At 43.2% G+C, this 23,696-nt stretch overlaps 1 protein-coding gene across 6 annotated transcripts in view; it reads left to right on the top strand.

Moving 5' to 3' along the window:
• The window catches only part of TSPAN4 (tetraspanin 4), a 923,335-nt gene that overhangs the window by 834,005 nt on the left and 65,634 nt on the right, over positions 1 to 23,696 (top strand). The window lies entirely within an intron of this gene.

Raw genomic sequence — 23,696 nt, 5'->3', positions numbered from 1 at the left:
CTGTAGCAAACTTAGCTCAAATTGGTTAGGTGGTTCACAAATTAGCCGACTTGCAGATCAAAAGTTTATGCATAGGGGTGCCTCAATGGCATAGGGGTGCCTCAATGGCATAGTTTCTGGTTATGTTATCTACCCCAATCCAAGATGGTGGACCTGTGAACATTTGAGGTGCAAGTGGTCTAACCTGTGGACTGTCTAACCGATTTGAACCAAATTAGGTACAGTAGTAGGGATAGTGAAAAGAAAGTAGGCAGATTAGTTCTTACTTGAATAACTTGTTATGTACTGATTTTTATCCTATACGCTTCCAAGGAAGCTCATTGTGGTATTCTGAGGTGGGTTAGGTTGAGAGGAAGTGGTTTATTTACCCAAGGTTTTCCAAATCCAAACCCAGTACTCTAGCCATTGAAACCATACTGATTCTTGAAAGAACCAGAATTGTTTGTATTCAGAGCAGCAAAGGCAAGAAGCTTTTTAAAGTAGTAGATTTCCAGGAAGTTAAAAATTCAGAGTTGCCAAGGAAAGTATTTACATTGTCAATGATAATGTTAAAATAGTCATATGCAGTAATGACTTTTGAACTAGTTGTAGCCTCTTAAGAAATATACTTATGCATAATAGATGACAGATTAATGAAGGAATCTAAACAGTGTGCTGCAGTATTTTTTATTTATTGTTGAATTTTTATTGTTGAATTGGAGTGGGGGGGGGGGCGGGAAGCCAACACTGCATTTGGTATGCTATGAAGGAGGGGAAACATGAAGAATGTTATCATATCATTATGTCAGTCAGTGAGAGATGACAGTGATTATTTGGGAGTAGAGCATGGAGGTGTCTTCACCCCTTCTTTTGGGCCTTAATCCCTGAAAATGACAATGAAAATTATTAGAAGTACTTAACTGAGTGAGTTTGGGGAAGCTGCAGGTGGACCTTGTTATATGCAGTCCCAACACTCGTGTTTTTGCATATCCGCGCTCGGGCAATGAAGACCAGACTTTCATATATGCAGGTTACAGAAGGGTTAAAATCAGTGTGTCCACAGTTCCTACATGACTGGAAATGACTTCCAAAGTCAATGCCACCATTTTGCTGAGATGATCCATTTTGCTCCCTTGCTAACTTGGCAAAGAGGCAACTTTTAACGTGGTGATTGTCTTTATTTAGCAGGGGGAGAGTAACTGGCCAAGTCCACTCCCAGCACAGTACCTCCAGTGACTGTTGCTGGTATCTGTCTTATGTTTCTTTTTAGATTGTGAGCCCTTTGGGGACAGGGATCTATCTTATTTATTTGTTATTTCTCTGTGTGAACTGCCCTGAGCTATTTTTGGAAGGGCGATATAGAAATCAAATAAATAATAATAATTTTGTGGCTCATTTATAGAAAATTTTTCCTGCTATTTTTTGCGGTAAATTGCTAAAACCGAGGGTTTGGGAGGTATTGCTGGACAGTTGGAGACCCGCAGAGCATAGCACAGCACTTTATTTCTGTTATTTTTGCCTTTTTCTGTGTTTTTCAGCACCTTTTTTTTGCCTCTGTGAACCTAACCCCCCCACCAATCTCAATTCACTCAATGAGGCTATTCACATGGTGGGGTGAAATTGGGCTAGCAGAGGCTAGCCCAATTTCGCCCTATTGTGTGAACCACCGGGCTCGGCTGCGAGCCCGGTGGTTCCTAGGCAGGTAACCCGCCTAAGTACCCCTGCCCTAAAACCAGGTTTGCGGAGTGAGCACTCCACAAACCTGGTTTTAAAAATCATGAGTAGCCATGGTGCAGCTCCGCGCCACAGCTATTCACGAGGAGACCCCCGGCGGGGAGGCGAAAAGCCGCCTCCCGGCTCCGTGGGTCTTGCCAGCATGCCCTGTGTGCCCACGCAGGGCATGCTGGCACTTCCGGGCGGCGACCGGCCCCTGTTCCCCCCAGCCCTCGCCAGCTCTGTTACAGAGCCAGCAATCGTGTGGGCAGCCAATCCGGCTGGCCAGGGCTCCCACCTGGATTGCCTGTGAAGAGAGTGGGCTTAGCCCTCTCAGCTCACCAAACCGGGTCTCACCGACCCGGCTCATAGACTTGTTATCCACGGCTTCAGCCGAGAACAGAACCCACAAAGATAATGAGATCCACCTGTATTGCAAACATCAGTGAGTTTGGGGAAATAAAAATATTAGAGAAATAAGTGCACAGATGGCATTCAGTGACACATGAGCAAGGGAATATATTTAAAGGGGGGAATAAACCTTTAAAAATAGTTACATGTAACTTTTCTGTTGAAGTATTTGCTGTATGATGTTATGAAAGTTTATATAGTATTGTATTCTGTTTGTGACAGTAAGGCTTTGCCAGATACAACATATATCTCATAGGAATGGGAGGGAGAATGTAGTTGTGTCAACCCTCTACAGTCCTCAAATGGTTATCTGAGCAAGGGGAGGGGAATGAGTTGTGTGCATAAGAGCCATTTTAAAGGTTTTTGGTTTTGCCATTACTGTTAGCTCCCCACCACCTTCACAACCGAAATCCTGTTGGCCTCCCTTCCTCCGCCACAATGAAAAGATAGAGCAGGAAGCTGAATTTTTTACCAAGCAGCTCGTGCTCTTCATCCTAAGTTTTTAACTGTATTTTGGAAAGAAGTCCATCTCTGTGGATAGAAAGAAGAGAAAGGAAGATAGAACCTGGGATGGATGGCTTCCGGGAAACCCGAAAGATGAAATGAAATGTGAGGCCTCATCCTAGCAGAGAGAGTATACCTGTGTCTGGGCAACAGAACTTCAGACTGTAGTTTAGAGGCCCGTGTGATGGAATGCTCCTCTGTACAAAGAACCAATAAAAAACTTTCACATAGAAAACTAGATGTCAGAGATACGGTTAGGCTAATATGCAGCTCTTCACACTGACATCTCGTTTTCTGTGTGGAAGGAATGTTTGTATGGAAGAGCATTCATGTGAGTCTCATGTGATAAGCATGATGATGGACACATCTGTAACTGGGAGCATGGGGTGCCCCAGGCTGCTGATCATGGAAGCACCCACCATTATGCTTATGGCATTCACCTCTTCAGACAAACACTGTAACCATGAGCAGCGCAAGAGCAGGAGTGGACCTGCTCTGGACACAGTAATTGTGCACAGCATGATTTTTTTAAAAAAAATGTCTGAATAGGGCTTATGTCCAGAGGCGTAACTAGGGAAAATGGCGCCCGGGGCAAGCACTGAAATGGTGCCCCCCGCCCCCCCCCCCAACATACTACATTAAACTTAGGTTTTTCCTCACAAGCGCCCGCCGCCGCCAAGCCAGGCCACTGACTGGCCGCCAGGTGCCAGCAAAGCAATGGGGGGGCGCGCGGGCAGCGCGGAAGGGACCGCTCATGGGGGAGGGGGCACCGACGCGCTCCCTTGACTGCTGCAGCGCTGCTGCACTGAGCAGGAAACATTTGTATTAACAAAAAAGTAACAAAAAAATTTTTAAAAAATTGTCATGGCGGCGCCCCCCACATGGCCAGAAAAGATGGCGCCCGGGGCACGTGCCCCCCCTGCCCCCCTATAGTTACGCCTCTGCTTATGTCACTGAGAAACAAGCTTGAATCTCATTCTCAATACTGCTTAAAAGTAGTGTCTAGATGATATAGGACTTGTGGTATTCGGATGATATTCACATCAGTAATATTCTGATATGAATCAGAATAAAACAAAGATCCTGTTCCTTTTGGTATTCATCACCTGCTTAAGATTAACCTTAAAAGGAATTCAGCCGCCTGAAGATAGTATTTTCTCACAGCATGCTTAGAATTGTGTCTCAAACCTCCTACAGACAAGGGGGAAAGTATTGTTTAGACACTATTTGAAGAATACAACTGAAAGGAGATAACTTTGATTCTCATCACCAAGGTTTTCCATTAACAGAACACATTGGAATATCTTTAAATGCCTATAATATAATATTATCATTCATTTCACACATTGAAAGCAAGTAGCACTAGGTTTGTTTCTCAAATAAATCAGCCTCAGTGGGCTCCTGTGTGTACTGTATGTATCTAGCGATCAGCAGGAATCTGCAGCATTGAGAGAGGTTGCTCTTGATTAGCTGCAGTGAGCAAGCCTTCTTGGGAGGACGTAGAGAAATAATGATGGTTCCTTCTAGTCATTTGAATAGAATAAACAGGAGCCTCTGTTTTTTCAGTCCTCTCTTGTCTCACATAAAATCAGGGTGGCTTTGATTTAAATCATGGTTTTTTACATAAAGACTCATTCTTGCTGGTATAATCTTAATATTTACAACCAGATGACGATTTCATTTTTGGTCCTCTTCTAGATAGAAAAATTGCCCAAAATAATCTTACAGAAACCTCTGGAAGAGCATGACACTGTGAATGGATTAATGGAATTCATTTACCAAAAATTTTAAACAATTCATATATACAGCCTCATGCTACTTAATTAAAAACTAATCCTTATTTCATAATGAATAACCTTTGGACTATAATGTATCTTAAATAGAAAAGTATCTTTAGATTCCTCAAAAAGCATTTTATTTTAAAAATCCAATTTAAATTTTAAAAATCCAATTTTTTTAAAAAATCATTTTTTAAAATCCACCCTGCATAAAATGAATCAGAGAACTTGGTCCCACATCATAAATGTTAACTGGCATTATTACCAATTCACAGTTGTAATGTGGGGCCCACATTTTTTAAATACAATCTCCCTATAGATGTTCATTGTTTCTGGCTTGCTAAGGGAAGGATGATATTGGTATAGAGTTCTTGTCATTCTTTGCGCCAAGATTAAAGCACCTGAGCCTTCTGCTTGAGTCACATGGATTCCAAAAATAAAACTACCTCACAAGTAAGCAAACTGCGGCCTGCTGATTTGCAGGAATGTTACCTGTGGTTGATTTTGCTACTTCATCTCTTCACAGGGATCTTTAATCCTTCTATTGCAGCTTGTGCAGAAACTATGATAAACTAGATCAGCAGAATATGAAGGGTGGAAAGGAGTCTGCCTTCAAATATATCTTTATAGTAATATGTAGGTGCCTCTCTTACAGAGCAGACAATTTCTGTGCAAATCAGCCTTTCGTGCTTCAGTAGCAGCATTGCCATAATGCAGCAACAGGAAGCAAACATGCAGTCAGTCTCTTATGGCATGCTTTTAAAAGTCAATCATTTCTTTTGCTTCACTGTGCTAAGGAGTATGAAATACTCGATGACCCTTTTACAAGCTGGATCTGTTTGCAACTGTTTATTTTAGTTTTCTTTTTTTCATTAGGGAATTTTCCTAAGTTATTTACATCTTTTCCTTAGCGGATGCCTTTTACACTGAATCAGATCGATGGTCTGCTGTGTCCAGGACTGTCAGTCCTTCTATTGGCTCTTCAGAGTCACCGAAAGGTCTCTCTTTACCCTCTTTGCTGATGTCTATTGACTGGAAATTCTAGGAATGAGATCTGGGGCTTCATACGTGTAAAGCCTGTGTGCAGTCACCGAGCTAATGGTTTCTCAAAAAGGACTTAATAGTTGTGCATGTTGATGCATTAAATTGTATTGCTTCAGAACATTATGTGACACAAGTTGGGCAAAATCCAAACTTTGGATTTTGAATTCCAAAACAGAAAATACTTATCTCTGGTTAGAATAGACAGCATAGCAGCAACCACTCTCTTTCAGGCCTTACACTTGTTCCTTGACACGCTGCATTATGTACTTATATTTTTCATGCCTAAAGCCCTTTACCTCTCTATTCTCAATTATATTCTTCCATGGCCCCCTCTTTTCACTCTCTTGCAATGCAAGAAACTGAACTGCGGTCAGTCCCTTTGGTCTCCTTTGCCCATTATCTTTTCCAGGCCTTCTGCCACATTGCTCTCTACCTCGAACAGCAGCGCTCCCCATTCTTTGTTCACCAAGCAACTTATCTGTCCTCCTCCTACTCCCTCCTCTACACGTTCGCCACATAAATCTGTTAGTACCACCCTAGCTTCAACATACTTGCATTTTCTTTGCTACCTGATACTTCCCTTGTCATTGCATGCCTGCTCATCCATCTAACATAGATAGCAATCTCTGTGTACAGGGACAATGCCACTTCCAAATTGCGTGTGTTGTACACTGTTGCCACTAAATAAATGTAGTGATAATGAAGCTTAAGAGAAACAGTGTTTTAATGCTCATTTTTTCCAAGCTGCAATACAGATTACTTCTGTACAGTCGGTACACATTTGTTGTACATAATTCCCTTCATGACCTGTAATGTATTCCCCATTACATGAATGCACAGTAGATTCTACAAAAACCCCTCTAAATATATCACAGAAAGAAAAGGGACATGGAATGTTTCTGCCAATTTACAGATTCTCTGTTGTAATTGTATAGGTATTTCTTGGGTTGGTATGAGAAGTAGGTCGTTTGGGCGCCCGGACCGCCCATGTCACAAGGCCCCCCCTTGCACCGTGAGCCCCCTGCCACCGCTTCTGTGAACTACTTTTGCCACTGCCATGAGGCCAAACCACCAAACTTACCAGTAATTCTAGCCTCCATGTGTGCAGCTGGAGTGTGTGTGTGTGTGTGTGTGTGTGTGTGTGGAGCAGGCATCCCCCCGTGGGTACGGTGGGTGGAATGGGAGTGGCTGCTGGGTCTGGCTGTTTGGCCCAGCGGCCCTTGAGAACTGCGAGGTGCTCCAGCATGCCTGTGCAGTTTGAATAGATGCCTGCTCGACTCACTCCCCCCCCCCGCACCTCCCGGGAGCACACATGGCGGCTAGAATTACTGGCAAGATTGGTGATTTGGCCTTGCGGGGACTTGTGGAGTCCCCGCTCCCCGGATCTTGGAGACCACGGACCAGGGCCCCAAGGTCCAGGGGTAAGAACTCCTCTGGATATGAGCAGGAATGATCCATGAATTTGGGTGTAAATTGTGCTTGATCAAGCAAGAGTGGTCTCCATGCATGCTTGAATAAATCATCATGTGAGTAGTGGCTCCTGTGGATTTAAAAAGGCATGCCTAATTCCATATAGACCAGCTATTATGGAGAATTGTTGCCATTCAAAACTATTTTGTCATTCAGAACTCCCTGAGATGACCCAGAGACTGACCTGGCTGCCGCATTCTGAACAACTGAAGTTTCCGGACTACATACCGGGGGCATAGCTATAATTGAACGAAAGGGTTCAAAGAACACGGGCCCCCAGCTTCTGAGGGCCCTCCAGCTCCATCCCTCCCTATTTTCTTCATTATCTCCCTCACTCTGGGGGCCGCCAGAGAGAGGGATGAACATGGGCCCCCTCTTCCCTAGCTACACCCCTGCTACGTACAAAGGCAGCCCCACGTAGAGCGCATTACAAAAGTCAAGTCTGGAGGTTACCAACAAATGTACCACTGTTTTGAGGTCATTCATCTCAAGAAACGGGTGGAGCTGGCGTATCAGCCAAAGCTGATAGAAAGCACCCCTGGCCTCAACCTGAGAAACCAGGGAGAGGTGTGAATCCAGAAGTACTTCCAGACTGCGAACCTGTTCCTTTTGGGGAAGTGTGTCCCCATCTAAAACAGGTAGATCAAAATCGTCTCTGGAGTTCTGACCTCACACAATAAGTATCTCCGTCTTAACTGGATTCAGCTTCAGTTTATTCTCCCTCATCCAGCCCATTACTGCTTCCAAGCAGGCATTTAGGGAGAATATGCCAGCTCCTGAAGAACTTGACATGGAGAAATATAACTGGGTGTCATCAATGTACTGGTAACACCCAGCTCCAAATCCCCTGATGATCTCTCCCAGTGGTTTCATGTAGATGTTAAAAAGCATTGGAGAAAGTATGGAGCCCTGAGCGACGCCATACATAAACTCAGATTTCGAAGAGCAACTGTCTCCAATCGACATCATCTGGAATCTGTCTGAGAGGTAGGAGCGGAAACACTGTAAAAAAGTGCCTCCCACCCCCAACCCCCTCAGACGTTCCAGAAGGATACTATGGTCAATAGTATCGAAAGCAGCTGAGAGATCCAAAAGGACCAACAGAGTCACACTTCCTCTGTCAATTCCCAATTGGAGATCATCCATCAGGCCGACCAAGGAAGTCTCCACCCCATAGCCCGCCCGAAAACCAGTTTGAAATGGGCCTAGATAATAAGTTTCCTCCAAGACTGCCTGGAGCTGAGAGGCCATCACCCTCTCAATTACCTTGCCCAGCCATGGGAGGTTGGAAACAGGCCTATAATTGCTCAACTCTGAGGCAGGCTTCTTTAGAAGAGGTCTAATAATTGCCTCCTTGAGACAAGGAGGCATCCTGCCCTCCCTTAGAGAGGCATTTATGATTTCCACCAGGCCACCTACAACAGCCTCCCTGCTTGATAGAACAAGCCATGTTGGGCAAGGGTCAAGAGAACAAGTGGTAGGCCTCACCGCTCCAGGCAGCTTGTCCACATTCTCAAGAGTCACAAACTGAAACTGATCCAGTCGAATCACATAAGAGGAGTTGTCGGACACCTCCAGTTCAGACATCAAATTAACTGTGGAGTCTCCATCTAAGTCAGCTCGAATCAGAGAGGTTTTATCTGCGAAAAATTCTTTAAACACATTGTAGCGGGTAACTGATGACTCCAAATTCTGGTTCGGGGGGGGGGGCAGATACTAGTCCCCTCATAACCCTGAACAACTCCACCGGACGTGAACTCGCAGAGGCAATATGGGCAGAAAAGAACCTCTTCTTTGCTGCACGTATCGCCTGAGCATAGATCTTTAAATGTGCTCTATGTCGTAATCTGTAGATTCGAGTCGAGTCTTTCTCCACTTGCACTCCAGTTGCCTACCTTGCCACTTCAGTCCCCGTAGATCTTCCGTATACCAAGGGGCCAATTTTGAAGCGGGTCGGAGGGTACACTTAGGAGCAATTGTGTCTACTGCCCTGGTGAGCAAGTTGTTCCAGTTCTCAACCAGGGCATCAACAGGATCACCAGCAAAGCCAACATTAAATGCCTCCAAGACTTCTTGGAATCTTACTGGATCCAATAACCTCTTCGGGTGGACCATCCTAATAGGCCCCTTGCCTATTTAGGACCAACAGAAGGAAGTACTTTTTCACACAACACATCATACCATGTTGAATTCTCTGCCACAAGATGTGGTGACAGCCAACAACCTCAATGGCTTTAAGATGAATTTGGATAACTTCATGGAGGAGAGGTCTATCAGAGGCTACTAGTCTGAGGGCTATAGACCATTTCCAGCCTTAGAGGCAGGATGCCTCTGAATACCAGTTTCAGGGGGAGTAACAGCAGGAGAGAGGGCATGCCCTCAGCTCCTGCCTGTGGCTTCCAGCAGCATCTGGTGGGCCACTATGTGAAACAGGATGCTGGACTAGATGGGCCTTGGGCCTGATCCAGCAGGGCTGTTCTTATGTGCTGCAAGCAAGTAAGCAAGCAAGCAAGCACAGGAGCTGAGATTATGCAAGGCTCTCCTTTGATCATCAGCTCCTTTGTACAGCCTTGAGCAATTGCTAGAAGACAGGAGAGGACCAGTGCCTAGGCTTGATGAGAACACCCTTATTGCACTGCACGCTTGTGTGGCCACCCATATTCAGAGATCATCTGAAAAAGTCTGCAACTCCAAAGGGATCTGTCAAAGTGTTCATGTTGCTGCTGAAGTACAGCTATGCTGACCTGCACTTCAGGGCTGCTACCAGAGTAAAAACACATCTGTCCAATGGACAAGTTGGTCCTGTTTAAATGTGTGCAGGGCTGGATTAAACTTTTTGCCGCCCATACACAGCCAAGGATTTGCTGCCCTTTTCTAGGGGCAGGGGCGGGAGCAGCCACAGCGGCTGAGGGGAGAGGGGGCAAGGGAAATATCCCCAATTTTACCTTTTAAAAAAAAGTTGCTGCACAGCAGGATGAGGGCAGTGAGGGCAACAGGAACTTCTTCCAGCTCCTCTCTTGCCTCCCAAATGACTACACAGGCCAGTCTTTAGTCCATTTGGGGCCCCTCTACGCATGTGGAGAAAGGCCCAAAACGGGTTGCAGACCAGCCCGTGCAGTCATTTGGGAAGCAGGAAGGAGTTCTTGCCGCCCTCATCCCATCGATCAGTGGCATTTTTAAAAAGGTAAAAGGGGGAACTGCACTGCTGCCACCCTCAGATTTTGCTGCCATAGGCAAGGGCCTACTTTGCCTATCCGTTAATCTGGCTCTGAATGTGTCCTTCATTGAAAGCAGTCACATTCTTTCATTTTGTTGAGGTCAGTGCAATTTTTCAGGTCTGCTATTGAGAATGGACCTTTGGCAAATTGAGACTTTAATTGTGCTGTTAATCATATATTACATGAAGAGAATGATCTGGCATAGTTTTGTGGTTGCAACAGTTAATATTTTATGTTCAGTCCCCAATGATATTTTCAGACCTGAGTGAGAATCATTTTGCTAGGCTAATGTTAGATTGGACAAAAAACCCCAAATACATGGAAATGCTATTATCATTAGATATGAGGATACAGAAGAGTATGAAGGTGTTGACAAAAAGAATGAGGTGCACATTTGGAAGCAGGTGTTACTTAAATACAACAAAAATGAAATGTGCATATGGAATGCATTAGTACTCCCTTCTGGGAATCCCTGACCTTTGGTGCTGAAGGCTTAATGGAATCTTAGAATAAAGCATTAATGCATTAAAAAAGCTCTCTTAAACAAAAGTTCAGTCCCAAAGCAGATACATGTTCATGTGTTACAGGTAGGAAATCTACAGTAGGCACTTCTAGTCCAAATTCAAGTTTTTGGTCTCCTGAAAGTCTTCAAATGCCCTTTAGTTATTCATCTGCTGTCACGTTTCACATTTAGTTTTGTGTCAGTGAACAAAATTTCACAACCATACCTGTCTGTGTGGCAGAAGCTGCTCTTCTGAAATTATTGCTCAAGTCGTGCTACACTTCAGAGACACTGGCCAACATCCTGAATAAAGCTGCTTGAATTCAGCCAAAGAAATGAAATCCTGCCGCATTAGCCCCGCTTCTGAAGCACACATCATAGCATGGAGGGTGGGGGCATGGGGATTTTCACCCATCTCCCTGTTTCCTGAAAGGGCTCTGAGCAACACACAATTATTTGAATTCTTGGACAGAGTGGGAGATAAGGAAAGTGGCCCCCTCCATTCTGGCTATTTCAACCCCTCATAGCAAATCAGTATTGTTGAGGGCCTTCTGAATGAAGCTCCTCATGGGGCTGATCATCTGATAATGTAAGGAGAAGATCTGGTCTTGTGACAGTAAGCATGAATTGTCCCCTTTGCTCAGCAGGGCCCACCATGGTTGCATTTGAATGGGAGACTACATATGAACACTGTAAGATATTCCCTTAGGGATGGGGCTGCTCTGGGAAGAGCACCTGCCTGCTTGAATGCAGAAGGTTCCAAGGTTCCTTGCTGGCATCTCCAAGATAGGGCTGAGAGACTCTCTCCTTTCTGCAACCTTGGAGAAGCTGCTGCCAGTTAGGGGTGTGCACGGAACTGGCTGGTCCAGTTCGGTTCGTGTCTGGACTGGACCCGAACCAGACCAAGCCAGTTCAGCCTGGCACCCCCTCGAATCCCGCTCCCCAGTTCATTCCAGTGGGGATTGTGAACATTTTTTAAAAAATTTTTTAAAAAATAATTTAACTTACCCCCTGAGGGGGAGTTGTTGGAGGCAGTGGGGGGGTGGCCACAGAGGTTCCCCCTCCCCCACCAGCCTCCCTTCATGCCCATACCGGCCAGCCGGCCCTTCCCCCTCTAGCACAGTGGCCATTTTGGAGGCCGCTGCGCCTGCACAATTGGTCTCTGTGTGGCCTGGGATGGGGGTGGCAAGAGCTCCTTCCTGTCTCCCAAATGACTGAACAGGCCGGTCTGCAACCCATTTTGGGCCTTTCTCCACAGGCCTGTTGTCATTAGTTTAGTCATCTTTACATTTAATTGTACTATTTTTTCACTGTGCTCCTTAACTTTCATCATCCTCATTCTCAACTATCAGAGTGGTGTCATCAGTGTAGCACAGGTTATTGATTTTCCTTCCTCCAACTTTAAAACCACACTCATCTTCTTCCAATCCAGCTTCTCTCAGTATATGTTCAGCATATAAGTTGAATAAAGAAGGAGAAAGTATACAGCCTTGTCTTACTCCTTTGCCAATCTGGAAGAAGTCTGTTTCATCATGTTCCATCTGGACTCTGGCTTCCAGTCCTGTGTTCTCATGAAAACAATGAGATGTTCTGGAATGCCCATTTTCCTAAGGATATTCCACAACTTGTCATGGTCAACGCAATCAAAGGCTTTTCTGTAGTCACTAAAGCGCATATTGACTTCTTTCTGGTATTCTTTGGCTTTCTCAATTATCCAGTGTGCATCAGCAATGATGTTTCTTGTTCCTTGGCCTTTTCTGAAACCAGCTTGAACATCTGGCAGTTCCCTTTCCACATAGGGCTCTAATCAGCATTGTATGATCCTGAGCATTATTTTGCTAGCATGTAAAATTAAGGTTATTGTGTGATGGTCTGCACAATTAGTTAAGTCCCCTTTCTTTGGTATGAGTATGTAGACTGACCCCTTCCAATCTGTTGGCCACTGTGTTGTTCTCCACATTTGCTGGCATAATTTGGTTAGTCTTCTTCTGTTGTCTGCCATATTTCTGTAGCTATTCCATCAATTCCTGTAGCCTTCTGACTTGGTAATGTCTGGAGTGCTGATCTAACTTTACCTTCCTGTACTAGAGGTTTTGGCAAGTAGGGAATAACTTCTAAAGTACCTTCGACGCTGACGTCCCTGCTGTACAGATTTTCAGTATATTCCTTCCATCTCTGTTTGATCTTCTCTGAATCAGTTACTATCTGTCCTTTGGCATCCCTTAACATACCGATTCGAGGTTGGAACCTCCTTCTGAGTTCAGAGATCTTTTGGGAAACCTTCCTTGCTTTTCCATGTCTATTTCCATCCTCAAGGTTTTTACAGATGTCATTGTAGTACTGCTCCTTGTCTTTTCTAACAGCTTTCTGAAATTCCCTATTAAGTTCCTTCATGAGGTCTTTATCTTTTTTGACTTTGGATTCTCTCCTCTTCTTTGCAATTTCCACCATCTATCCTGACATCAATTTTGTTTTCTTTTGTTTCTTGGTCTTTGACAGTCTCTTTTCACATTCATCCTTAACAACTTCTTTGATTTCATTCCACAGTTCCTCTGGTTCCTTATCAATGAGGTTCAGAACTTCAAAGTAGTTCCTGATGTTCTCCTTGAAAATGGTGGGTACATTCTCAAGATCATATTGTGGAAGCTGAATAGCTTTGTTTTTCCATTTTAGCTTGACCTGGAACTTGCGCATGAGCAGTTCGTGATCTGTTCCTCAGTTGGCCCCCAGCCACATTTTTGCTGCTATGACTGAGCTCTTCTACCTCCTTGCACCAATAATGTAATCAATTTGATTTCTGTGTACTCCATCTGGCGATGTCTATGTGTATAGGCACTGCTTTGGTTGTTTGAACATAGGAACATAGGAAGCTGCCATATACTGAGTCAGCCCATTGGTTTATCTGACTCAGTACTGTCATTGTCTTTACAGACTGACAGCTGCTTCTCCAAGATTGCAGGTAAGAATCTCTTTCAGCCCTGTCTTGGAGATGCCAGGGAGGGAACTTCGGACCTAGATGCTCTTCCCAGAGTGGCTCCATCCCCTAAGGGGAATATCTTACAGTGCTTACACATGTAGTCTCCCATTCATGTTAAACCAGGGCAGACCCTGCTTAGCTATGGGGACAAGTCATGCTTCCTACCACAAGACCAGCTCTCCTCTGAAGAATGTGTTAGCGATGAAGAGATGATTGGATTGGCAGAAACTAGGTCATTCTCCTGCTTCGTTTCTGTTTCCTAGGCCATACAGTCCAACTGTGTTTTCCTCCTTACCATTTCCAGCTTTGGCATTCCAGTCTCCAACCACCAGCATCACATCTTGCTTGCATGTTCTGTCAATTTCAGACTGAACCTGAGCATAAAACTAATCAACTTCTTCTTCTTCTGCATCAGTCGTTGGGGTGTAGACTTGAAGAACTGTCATGTTACAGGGTTTTCCACAAAATCTAATTGATATTAGTTGTCATTGACCGCATTTAACGCAAGTACTGTCATTGCTATATTCTTCCTGACTATGAAAGCAACACCATCCCTTCTCCCCCCTCCCCACCGTGTCCTGAGTAGTAAATGGTATGATTTTCTGACTGAAAGTGTCCCATTCCAGTCCATTTTAATTCGCAAATGCCCAAGGTGTCAATCTTTATTTGATTCATTTCATCTTTCACTGTGTCAAGCTTTCCCATATTCATGCTTCTTACGTTCCTCATTCCCATTGTAAATCTGTCTTTGCAGTTTGGGATTTTCCTTTCCCGCATGGCAACATCAGCTGCTAGATGTACAAAAGACTTTAGCTTAACCGCATCATAAGCACCGTCAGTACTCTGAGAGTTCCTCAGCTTTTCCTCAGTAGCATGTTGAGTACCATCTGACCTGAGTGGCCCATCACCTGGCACTACATTGACAATCATTCTGTTTTGTCTATCCATGTGATTTTCTTAGTAAAATACAGGAGTGGTTTACTCCTGCCTTCTCCCTTGTAGTATGAAATTATGCCTTAAGAAAAATCAAATTCTAGCCCAGTTTCTCCCTCCCCCCGTTTTAAAAAAAGCACCTCAGTTATTGTTTAGGTTTTAAAAGTTGTATTAAATGGTGAATTTTATCTCTTTTATGCAGTTTTTTTCACATTGCACTGTGTGATACACACTGTTGCTTACACCTTCGAAATGAGGTAGTCAGACATAAAAGAACAAAACAGCCAACATGAAAACAAATTTTCACAGCCTAGTTAAATAAATTAATAACTGAGGCAGAACCAGCCATGAGGGGGGAAAAGATACATCAAATAAAAAGGAATGATTACAATTGTGTATTGAAACAGACAGCACACTTTTTATTCATTCAGAGAGCATTTCTGAAATGTCAGTATATGTTTAAGCCAACATTATGTGTTGACAGTAAACTAAATGTTTAACATGTTTACATATACAAAATAGAGTATAAAAATGAATTTTCATGTTTTGTGACTATATGTGAACCAGTGGATGATTATTTTATTATTTTATTATTTATTTATTAGATTTATTAGATTTTATAATAACCCTCATTTCACATTTGTCAGCTGTCAATGAAAATAATATATTCCAAACACAGTAGTTGATTAATGCACTTTGAAGTTAACGTTCTTCTCTTATTTTACCAAACAGTAATGCGTATGATTAGAATTCCCATTGCAGTCAGAGGCTTATCGGTCATACATGTCCGTAAACTGTCAGTTGGTTGATGTGAGTCATCAGATGCATCCAAAGCAGTAATGTGAAGAGTTTGAATGCAAGATGGATGCTAAAGAAAATGAAACACGTCCGACTGTAGTGTTGTCATTTACCTGTCAGTATATTTCACAGAAGGCAGTTAATACATATAATATACCATCATAGGATAGCAGGCATATGAAATGCTGCTTTGCCAGTCCCTTCCCATCTCTTGGCATCTGTGCCACTAAGGTCAGATTTAGTGCCACATGAAGTTTGGCCTTCAGGAAATTCCATCTGACACTTTATTCTCTTGTATATCTAGCCATATCAGAAATCATACGGCTAGATATACAAGAGAATAAAGTGTCAGATGGAATTTCCTGAAGCCCAGACTTTTCATAGGGAAGGATAAATAGTATTTTGAGATTGTGACATAAAGGAGAGGGGAAAGTTATATATCAAGGTGGTGAAGGAACAGGTCCAAGAATACATGGGCAATCTGAATGAATTCAAGTTAGCCTGGTGACTTCACCTGCAGGCCACAGCTCAAAATTCAGAAACACTAAAGGAGAGAGAGATAAGGTTTTCTGAACAGTGATTGAATTCCAGAAAACATTAGTCTCACATCCCATTAAAATGAATGGAACTTGTTAGTTTTGACTAATGTGTCCCCTTAGTTTCAATGAGACTTAAGTGCAACTGACCTCTGATTTGGGGACATGTTAAGCAATAATTGAAGAACTTAAACTCAGGTCAAGAGATCCAGGCCTTCCCCTCTTTTGCCTTCCATTGGAGGGAGCTCACATTTTCCCAGAACACAAGCTGAAATATTTGTTAGGAAAAAATGACCCACCCCCACAAAACACCCCTCCACCCTTCAGGTAGCATGTCCATTGTGATGTAATGCACTCTCTGTGTCTGTGTGAGTTTCATGAACTCTGTTTGGCTTACCATCTGCACAAAAATAAATGGCAAAGACCAGCCTGGCTTTGCTCACCTTGTTGCAAAGCCCTTGCTCTGTGGTGGACTGTTTCCTCTCCCCACCCCACCATACCACCCCAGCTTATTCTTTGAAGACTGTGTGCTCCCCCTCTCCAGCACTGCAGCACACTTCTCTCAAGAATGTATTTGTTTTCTCTTCCCACATCCCAGTTTTCTCCTTCATAGCAGTCTATCCATTATGACTCTGTTGACACTGGATTTGGGGTTTGTGCAGGTCCTGAGCTAAACACACCCAGGCCACACACCCTTTGCATGACATCTCACACACATGGCGGCATGGCTCGGACTTGGGATAGCCTGAGCGAGCTTTCCCTCTCTCATTTCAGGCAGTGTTTACTGCCTGGCAGTGTTTATTTCCCTTCTCCTCCCTCCAGTGAGGGAGAGGAAGGGAAATAAACGCTATGTGATATCACACACATGGGGCATCACTGGCAGGGCCACCAGGCAGGGCGGATCACAGGCCGCTGTTCAGCTGGTTCCACTGCTGTGAAGAACTATACCTAAATACCTGAAACAACTGACTTGCTCAATCCTGCATCTATCGACAGACCAAACCAATGTCCTTGGGCACTTTTCAAACCTCATGATCTTGGTTTTGGTATAGTTAATCTGTAGGGCATGCGCCTTTCAATAAAGAGCAAGGGAATTAAGTGCGCTTCTCAGGCTGATTGGTGTTTGGGATAGAATTATGGCATCATCTGCATAAACGCAGTCTGGGAGTGCTTCTGGATCCACACCTTCCCTGGTTCCCCAGGTTGAGTCAGTGGCCAGAAGCACTTTCTATCAGCTTCGGTTGATACGCCAGCTGCGTCCGTTTCCTGAGGTTTGTGATCTCAAAACAGTAGTACACTTGTTTGTAACTTCTAGACTTGATTACTGTAATGTGCTCTATGTGGGGCTGCCTTTGTACATAGTCTGAAAACTGCAATTAGTACAAAATGCGGCAGCCAGGATGGTCTCCGGGTCATCTCAAAGAGACCATATTACTCCTATATTACAGGAGTTGCACTGGCTGCCAATAAGTTTCCGGGCAAAATACAAAGTGCTGGTTATAACCTATAAAGCCCTAAACAGCTTAGGCCCATGGTACTTAAGAGAGCGTCTTCTTATGCATGATCTCCATCGTCCACTGCGTACATCGGGGGAGGCTTGTCTGTGGCTACCTTCATGTCGTCTGGTGGCCACCCAGGGACAGGCCTTCTCTGTTGTCACCCCGAGACTTTGGAATGCACTTCCCATGGGAATAAGAGTCTCCCCATCTCTAGCGGCTTTTAAAAAGTGTCTAAAGACTTATCTTTCTACCCAAGCCTTTTAGCTTTTTAACTTCGTAACTTTTAAAATGTTGGATTATTTATTGATTGTTTTAAACTGTTTTTAGTATTTAATTGATTTTTGTTTTTGTTTGTTGTGAGCCGCCCTGAGACCTTGGGTTGGGGTGGTATAAAAATGCACTACATACATACATACATACATACATACATAATAAAGGAGTATTGATACAGGTTTAGAGACCAATTTGGGAGGGTGGAGATCAGAATTAGCTAAAAAGGCAACAAGAGAATTAATACAAAAGTTAAACAAGAGTGGTGTTAAAATACAACCTTGTTTACCAACTCTATATGTTAAAATTGCCTTGGAGAAATGAAAGGCACACATACATATAAGACTGCTCAAGTGAAAGTGACCCATATGGATCTACAATTCCAGAATGAAAAATATGTGCTGCTGGATTCCTAAGCCCAATAATCAAACTGAATCTAAAAATATTGAGTGAAGGCAAAACATGTGGGTCCCCCACCACCACCAACTAGAGCATGGGTTCTCAACCTTGGGTCCCCAGATGTTGTTGAACTTCAACTGCCATAATCCCCCATGGCCATTGGGGCTGGTGATTATGGGAGCTGAAGTCCAGTAACATCTGGAGACTCAAGGTTGAGAATCCCTGATCTAGACAGGCCATGTTTTCCCATGCAGTATTTCCAATCCACTGGAGGGCACATAATCAACCCTTATTCAGTCTTTTTTCTAGGCTTTTAAATCATGTTGGGATTCTCGGCTGGAATATCCTACAGAAGTGCAAATTGGAGTAGTAAGTATTTTAAGCTGGGAAATTATTAAAATTAGGAGAAATGGAAAAGATGTAAAGCAATGAATTCTCTTGGTGAAAAAAGAATCGATTTTCCCCCTTCCAGAAATGAATGAAAGAGAGTGTCATGAAACATGTCAGAGAAAAGATCTTATGACAGGGAAACAGATGTTAGTTCGATCCTGCACTTGACACATCCATTTTTCCTTCAAAGACATATTATCAAAAAGGGGAGGGGGGGCCATAGTAAGACTAGAATTAGCTTAAATTACTGAAGGAATATTTAAATGCAGCCTCTCAGTGAGAACTACAGCAAAAGTAATGTTTTCCTTTGACAGCTCCAAAGGAAAAGGGATGTTGCATTTTCCTTCCAGGACCACCATCTTCTTGATGAATATTGCAGTCAGCAGAGTAGGAACATCTGATATGTTTTAACAAAACAATATAAAAGATTTTTTTTTCAAGGGCAGAGCAGTCAAATGAGCAGACAGGGAGAAAAATTAATTTTCTTTTGTGGGGGAGGAGGAGGAGGAGGAGGAGGAGGAGGAAGAGGAAGAGGAAAGAAGGTAGAAAGAAATATGTGTCATGAACCACAAAATGTATTGAAAAAATCACAGTATTTAAGTAAATGTCAACTCAACCTCTCCTGCTGCTACCACCAACAGTACAGGCCATTCAGCAATCAGGGGCCAATACACTAGTTAGGATGTGCTCAGGGGAAGGCTGTCTCATTGTCTGTGGAGCTTTTAGCTTTGTTTGATGCTGATTTATGTACAAGCAGCCGAAGCAACCTTTTCATAATGACTTCTGTTACCACAGATTAGCACAGAGAGGTGACAGACGACTGCCTTTCTCTGAAAAATAGGCGATCATAAGTTCCCCTCTTCCCTGTTCTGGAAAGTGTCAGTTTTGCACATACAAGATAATTATGTGGTTGAAACGAGGGTGATGGGTTGTTTTCTGTTCATTAGAACCGGTAAACAGCATCTGTGTGGCATCCATTATAGGATGCCTTGGATTCTGAATCGTTGACCCTCACTTGATGTCAGTCACTGTTAGGCTTAACAAGGTATTTAACTTCCTTACTTCCTTCATATTAAACTTAGTGCCAAAAGGAGCTTCCTTTCTGGGCCAAACAGCAATACGGGGGGGGAGGACTGATCCACATCAGGACTGCAGTGAGGGACAAAAGATTAAATGCTCTCTCCTCACATCCTGCATCCCAGTCCTGAATCCACCTACCCACCACATTGCCCAGCTGCTATTTAGATAGTAGCTGTGCATGGGTGCTTGCACCATTTATGTAAGGGCCAATGACATGCATGATGAAACATGTAGTTTGTTCCTAATTGCAGCTCTGTAAACTTATCCCATGAAAGTCCATGGTAGTTCATTCAAATGATGGGGGATGGGGGGGATTGAAGTGGGATGCGTTTCCCATAAGTGGCCCCAGTTGCTACTGCTCATCTGTCTCCTGAGACAGTAGCTTCTCTCAGGAACACTGTTAGGCAAGGACTTGGGGGCTCCCCTAGAGGACCACTGTCCTAGAGGACCCCATGACATTCCTCAAGGGAAGAGAGGTTCCCTTTTATTTGTCTGGAATATCTTGGCTTAGAGTTCTGGAATTTGGCACAGATGTAGAGGTTATCAGGACTCTGTGTATTGATTTTGAAGATGAATGTCAATGTGTTGATTTTTTAATGATTTTTTTTGCATCCAAAACCTTTTTTGAATAAAAAAATGTTTTTAATTTAAGAACATAAGAACAGCCCTGCTGGATCAGGCACAAGGCCCATCTAGTCCAGCATCCTGTTTCACACAGTGGCCCACCAGATGCCTCTGGGGAGCCCACAGGCAAGAGGTATGTGCATGCCCTCTCTCCTGCTGTTGCTCCCCTGCGACTGGTATTGAGAGGCATCGTACCTCTGAGGCTGGAGATGGCCCACGGCCATCAGACTAGTAGCCATTGATAGACCTGTCCTCCATGAATCTGTCTAAACCCCTTTTAAGGCCATCCAAGCTGGTAACCATCAACACATCCCATGGCAAACAATTCCATAGATTATTATTTATTTATTTATTCGATTGTTAAACCGCCCTTCTGAAAAGGCTCAGGGCGGTTTACAATTAATATAGAAACCATTAAAATAAATAACAATTAAAACAGAACTATAAATATAAACACCAATTTTTATTTATTTATTTATTTATTTATTTATTTATTTATTTATTTATTTATTTATTCGATTTATATATCGCCCTTCCAGAATGGCTCAGGGCAGTTTACAACAGAATAAAAACAAGTAAAACTAGTTAAAAATTAAAATCAAAACTATAAAAACAGAATAAAATCAATTAAACATTCAAATATCAAAAAACCCTGGAGAACCAAGGCAAACATTAAAACAATTAAAACAAATTAAAAACCCTGAAAGGCCAGGCAAAACAGATGGGTTTTACGGGCTCTCTTGATGGTTAGTAAGGAATTAAGATTATGAATTTCTGCTGGGAGTGCATTCCACAGCCCGGAAGCAGCTACAGAGAAGGCCCGCCTCTGAGTCACCACCAAATGAACCGGTGGTAACTGGAGACAGACCTCCTCAGATGACCTTAACGTTCGGTGGGGATCATGTAAAAGAAGGCGCTTTCTAAGATATCTCGGGCCCAAGCCATTCAGGGCTTTAAAGGTAATAACCAGCACTTTGTATTTTGCCCGGAAACATATCGGCAGCCAGTGTAACTGTTTCAAAACAGGCATAATATGGTCTCTCCGGGTTGCCCCAGAGACCAACCTGGCTGCCGCATTCTGAACTAACTGAAGTTTCCGGACTACGTACAAAGGCAGCCCCATGTAGAGCGCATTGCAATAGTCAAGCTGGGAGGTTACCAGCTGATGCACCACTATTTTGAGGTCATCCTCTCCAAGGAATGGGCACAGCTATCGAATCAGCCAAAGCTGATAGAAAGCACTCCTGGCCATGGCCTCCACCTGAGATACCAGGGTAAGGTGTGGGTCTAGGAGTACTCCCAAGCTATGCACCTGCTCCTTCTGTGGGAGTGTAACCCCATCCAGCACAGGAAGATCTAACTCACCCCTCAGATTCTGAGCCCCCACAATGAGCATCTTAATTAACAATTAAAGCATCTTTAAAAAAACAATTAAACGATCAGAACAGTGAAAACCGTGAAAACCAGGTTAAAGCATTAAAATGATTAAAACTAATTAAAACCCTGGAATGCCAGGCCAAACAGTCTGGCTGCTGCATTCTGAACTAACTGAAGTTTCTGGACCACGTACAAAGGCAGCCCCACATAGAACACATTGCAATAGTCAAGCCAGGAGGTTACCAGCTGATGCACCACTGTTTTGAGGCCATCCTCGACAAGGAAGGGGCGCAGCTGTCGAATCAGCCGAAGCTGATAGAAAGCACTCCTGGCCATGGCCTCCACCTGAGATACCAAGGTAAGGCCTGGGTCCAGGAGTACTCCCAAGCTACGCACCTGTTCCTTCTGGGGCAGTGTTAAAAGGTATTATGTTCTGTGTTAAAAGGTATTTCCGCTTGTCAGTCCTCAATTTCCTGTTTCTAGTGTTGTGAGAGAGAGAGAGAGAGAAACATTTCTCTCTGTCTACCCTCTCCACTCCATGCATAATTTTATACAATTTGATCATGTCTCCCTTTAGTCACCTCTTTTCCAAGGTAAAGAGCCCCAGATGCTGTAGCCTAGCCTCATAAGGAAGGTGCTCCAGGCCCCTGATCATTTTGGTTGCCCTCTTTTGCATCTTTTCCAGTTCTACAATATCCTTCTTAAGATATGGTGACCATATCTGTATGCAGTACTCCAGATGTGGCCACACCATAGATTTGTATAAGGGCATTATAATATTAGCATTTTTATTTTCAATCCCCCTCCTAATGATTTAATTTAAAATAATTTTAAAACCTTTTTGAATTAAAAATGTATTTGAATTATAAAACAAGTCCTTTAAATGGTTTGTTCCATGGAAGAAGGTTTCAAAAATCTCCCCATTGCATTCATAACAAAGGGTAAACATCACCCCTCTTTACCCCACTTGTATGTTTCCAGAATGTCTTGGTGTGGAGTTCTAAAACTGGGCACAGATGTAGCCCAAGATGGTAGGGCTTTGTATATTTATTTTGAAACAGATCAGTCAATCCATTGGTTTTTAATTATTTTTTGAATTAAAAAAAAATTCAAAAAAGTCTTATAAGTGTCTTGTTTCATGGCAGAAAATTACAAAAACTTCTGAAACAGAAGCACCCCTCCTTGGACCCTCATTCCACCCCCATGTGAAGGATTCTGTCATTTACCTTCATAAATGGCAGAAATTACCTTCATACAGCAGAAATCCGTATTTTGAGATCATTACTGTCCTTCAGGAGAGCCCTTAAAACCTATCTGGCCTGTCCTTGCAGGGTTTTTAAATGACTGGAGAACTATTTTAAGTTGCTGCCCTCGTTCTCCAGGGTTTTTTAGCTGTTTGAATTGTTTAATTAGCTTTATTCTGTTTTTATAGTTTGATTTTAACTGTTAACTTGTTTTAATTGTTTTTACCTTGTTGTAAACCTCCCTGAGCCATTTTGGAAGGGCAGTATATAAATTGAAAAAATAAACAAACAATAAATTAAAAAGGGCAACATCTTCCTCATTTTGCCTAACCCTTTACATTTCTAGAATGACTGGGCTTAGTTCTGAAACATGACACAGACATAGCCCAAGATGGCAGGGCTCTGTGTATTTTTATTTAAATGATATCAGTCAATCCTGTGATTTTTAATGAATTTTTCCGTATGGCAGAAAAGCTGCCAGGGAGAGTTCTCTGTTTGCACAGAGTACTTCACACCTAGTGAAAGTGGAACTAACTGTTACATCTGAATAAACGAGCAACCTTTAAAAAAAAACAAAAAAACAAAAAAAACAAATGCACTGTGCTCAAGAAGGTTTGTGATCCAAAAGGTCTGCATGAGAACTGTGAAGCAAGGGGCATATGTTGTGGTTTTAATCCTCCCCACACCCGCTTATGAATGATTAGAGCCACCTAGCCACACTCCTGCTAACTTGGCAAAGAGGTACCTTTTTAACGTGGTGATTCTCTTTATTTAGCAGGGGGAGAGTAACTGGCCCTATCCATCCCCAGCACAGCATCCCTTCAGTGGCTGTTGCTGGTGTCTATCTTGGGTTTTTTAAAGAATGTGAGCCCTTTGGGGACAGGGATCCATCTTATTTATTTATTTATTATTTCTCTGTGTAAACCGCCTTGAGCCATTTTTTGGAAGGG

The sequence above is a fragment of the Hemicordylus capensis genome, chromosome 1, assembly GCF_027244095.1.
Source record: "Hemicordylus capensis ecotype Gifberg chromosome 1, rHemCap1.1.pri, whole genome shotgun sequence".
NCBI lineage: Eukaryota > Metazoa > Chordata > Lepidosauria > Squamata > Cordylidae > Hemicordylus > Hemicordylus capensis.
The sequence above is the reverse complement of the archived record's forward strand: the minus strand, read 5'-3'. Positions and strand labels throughout refer to the sequence as shown.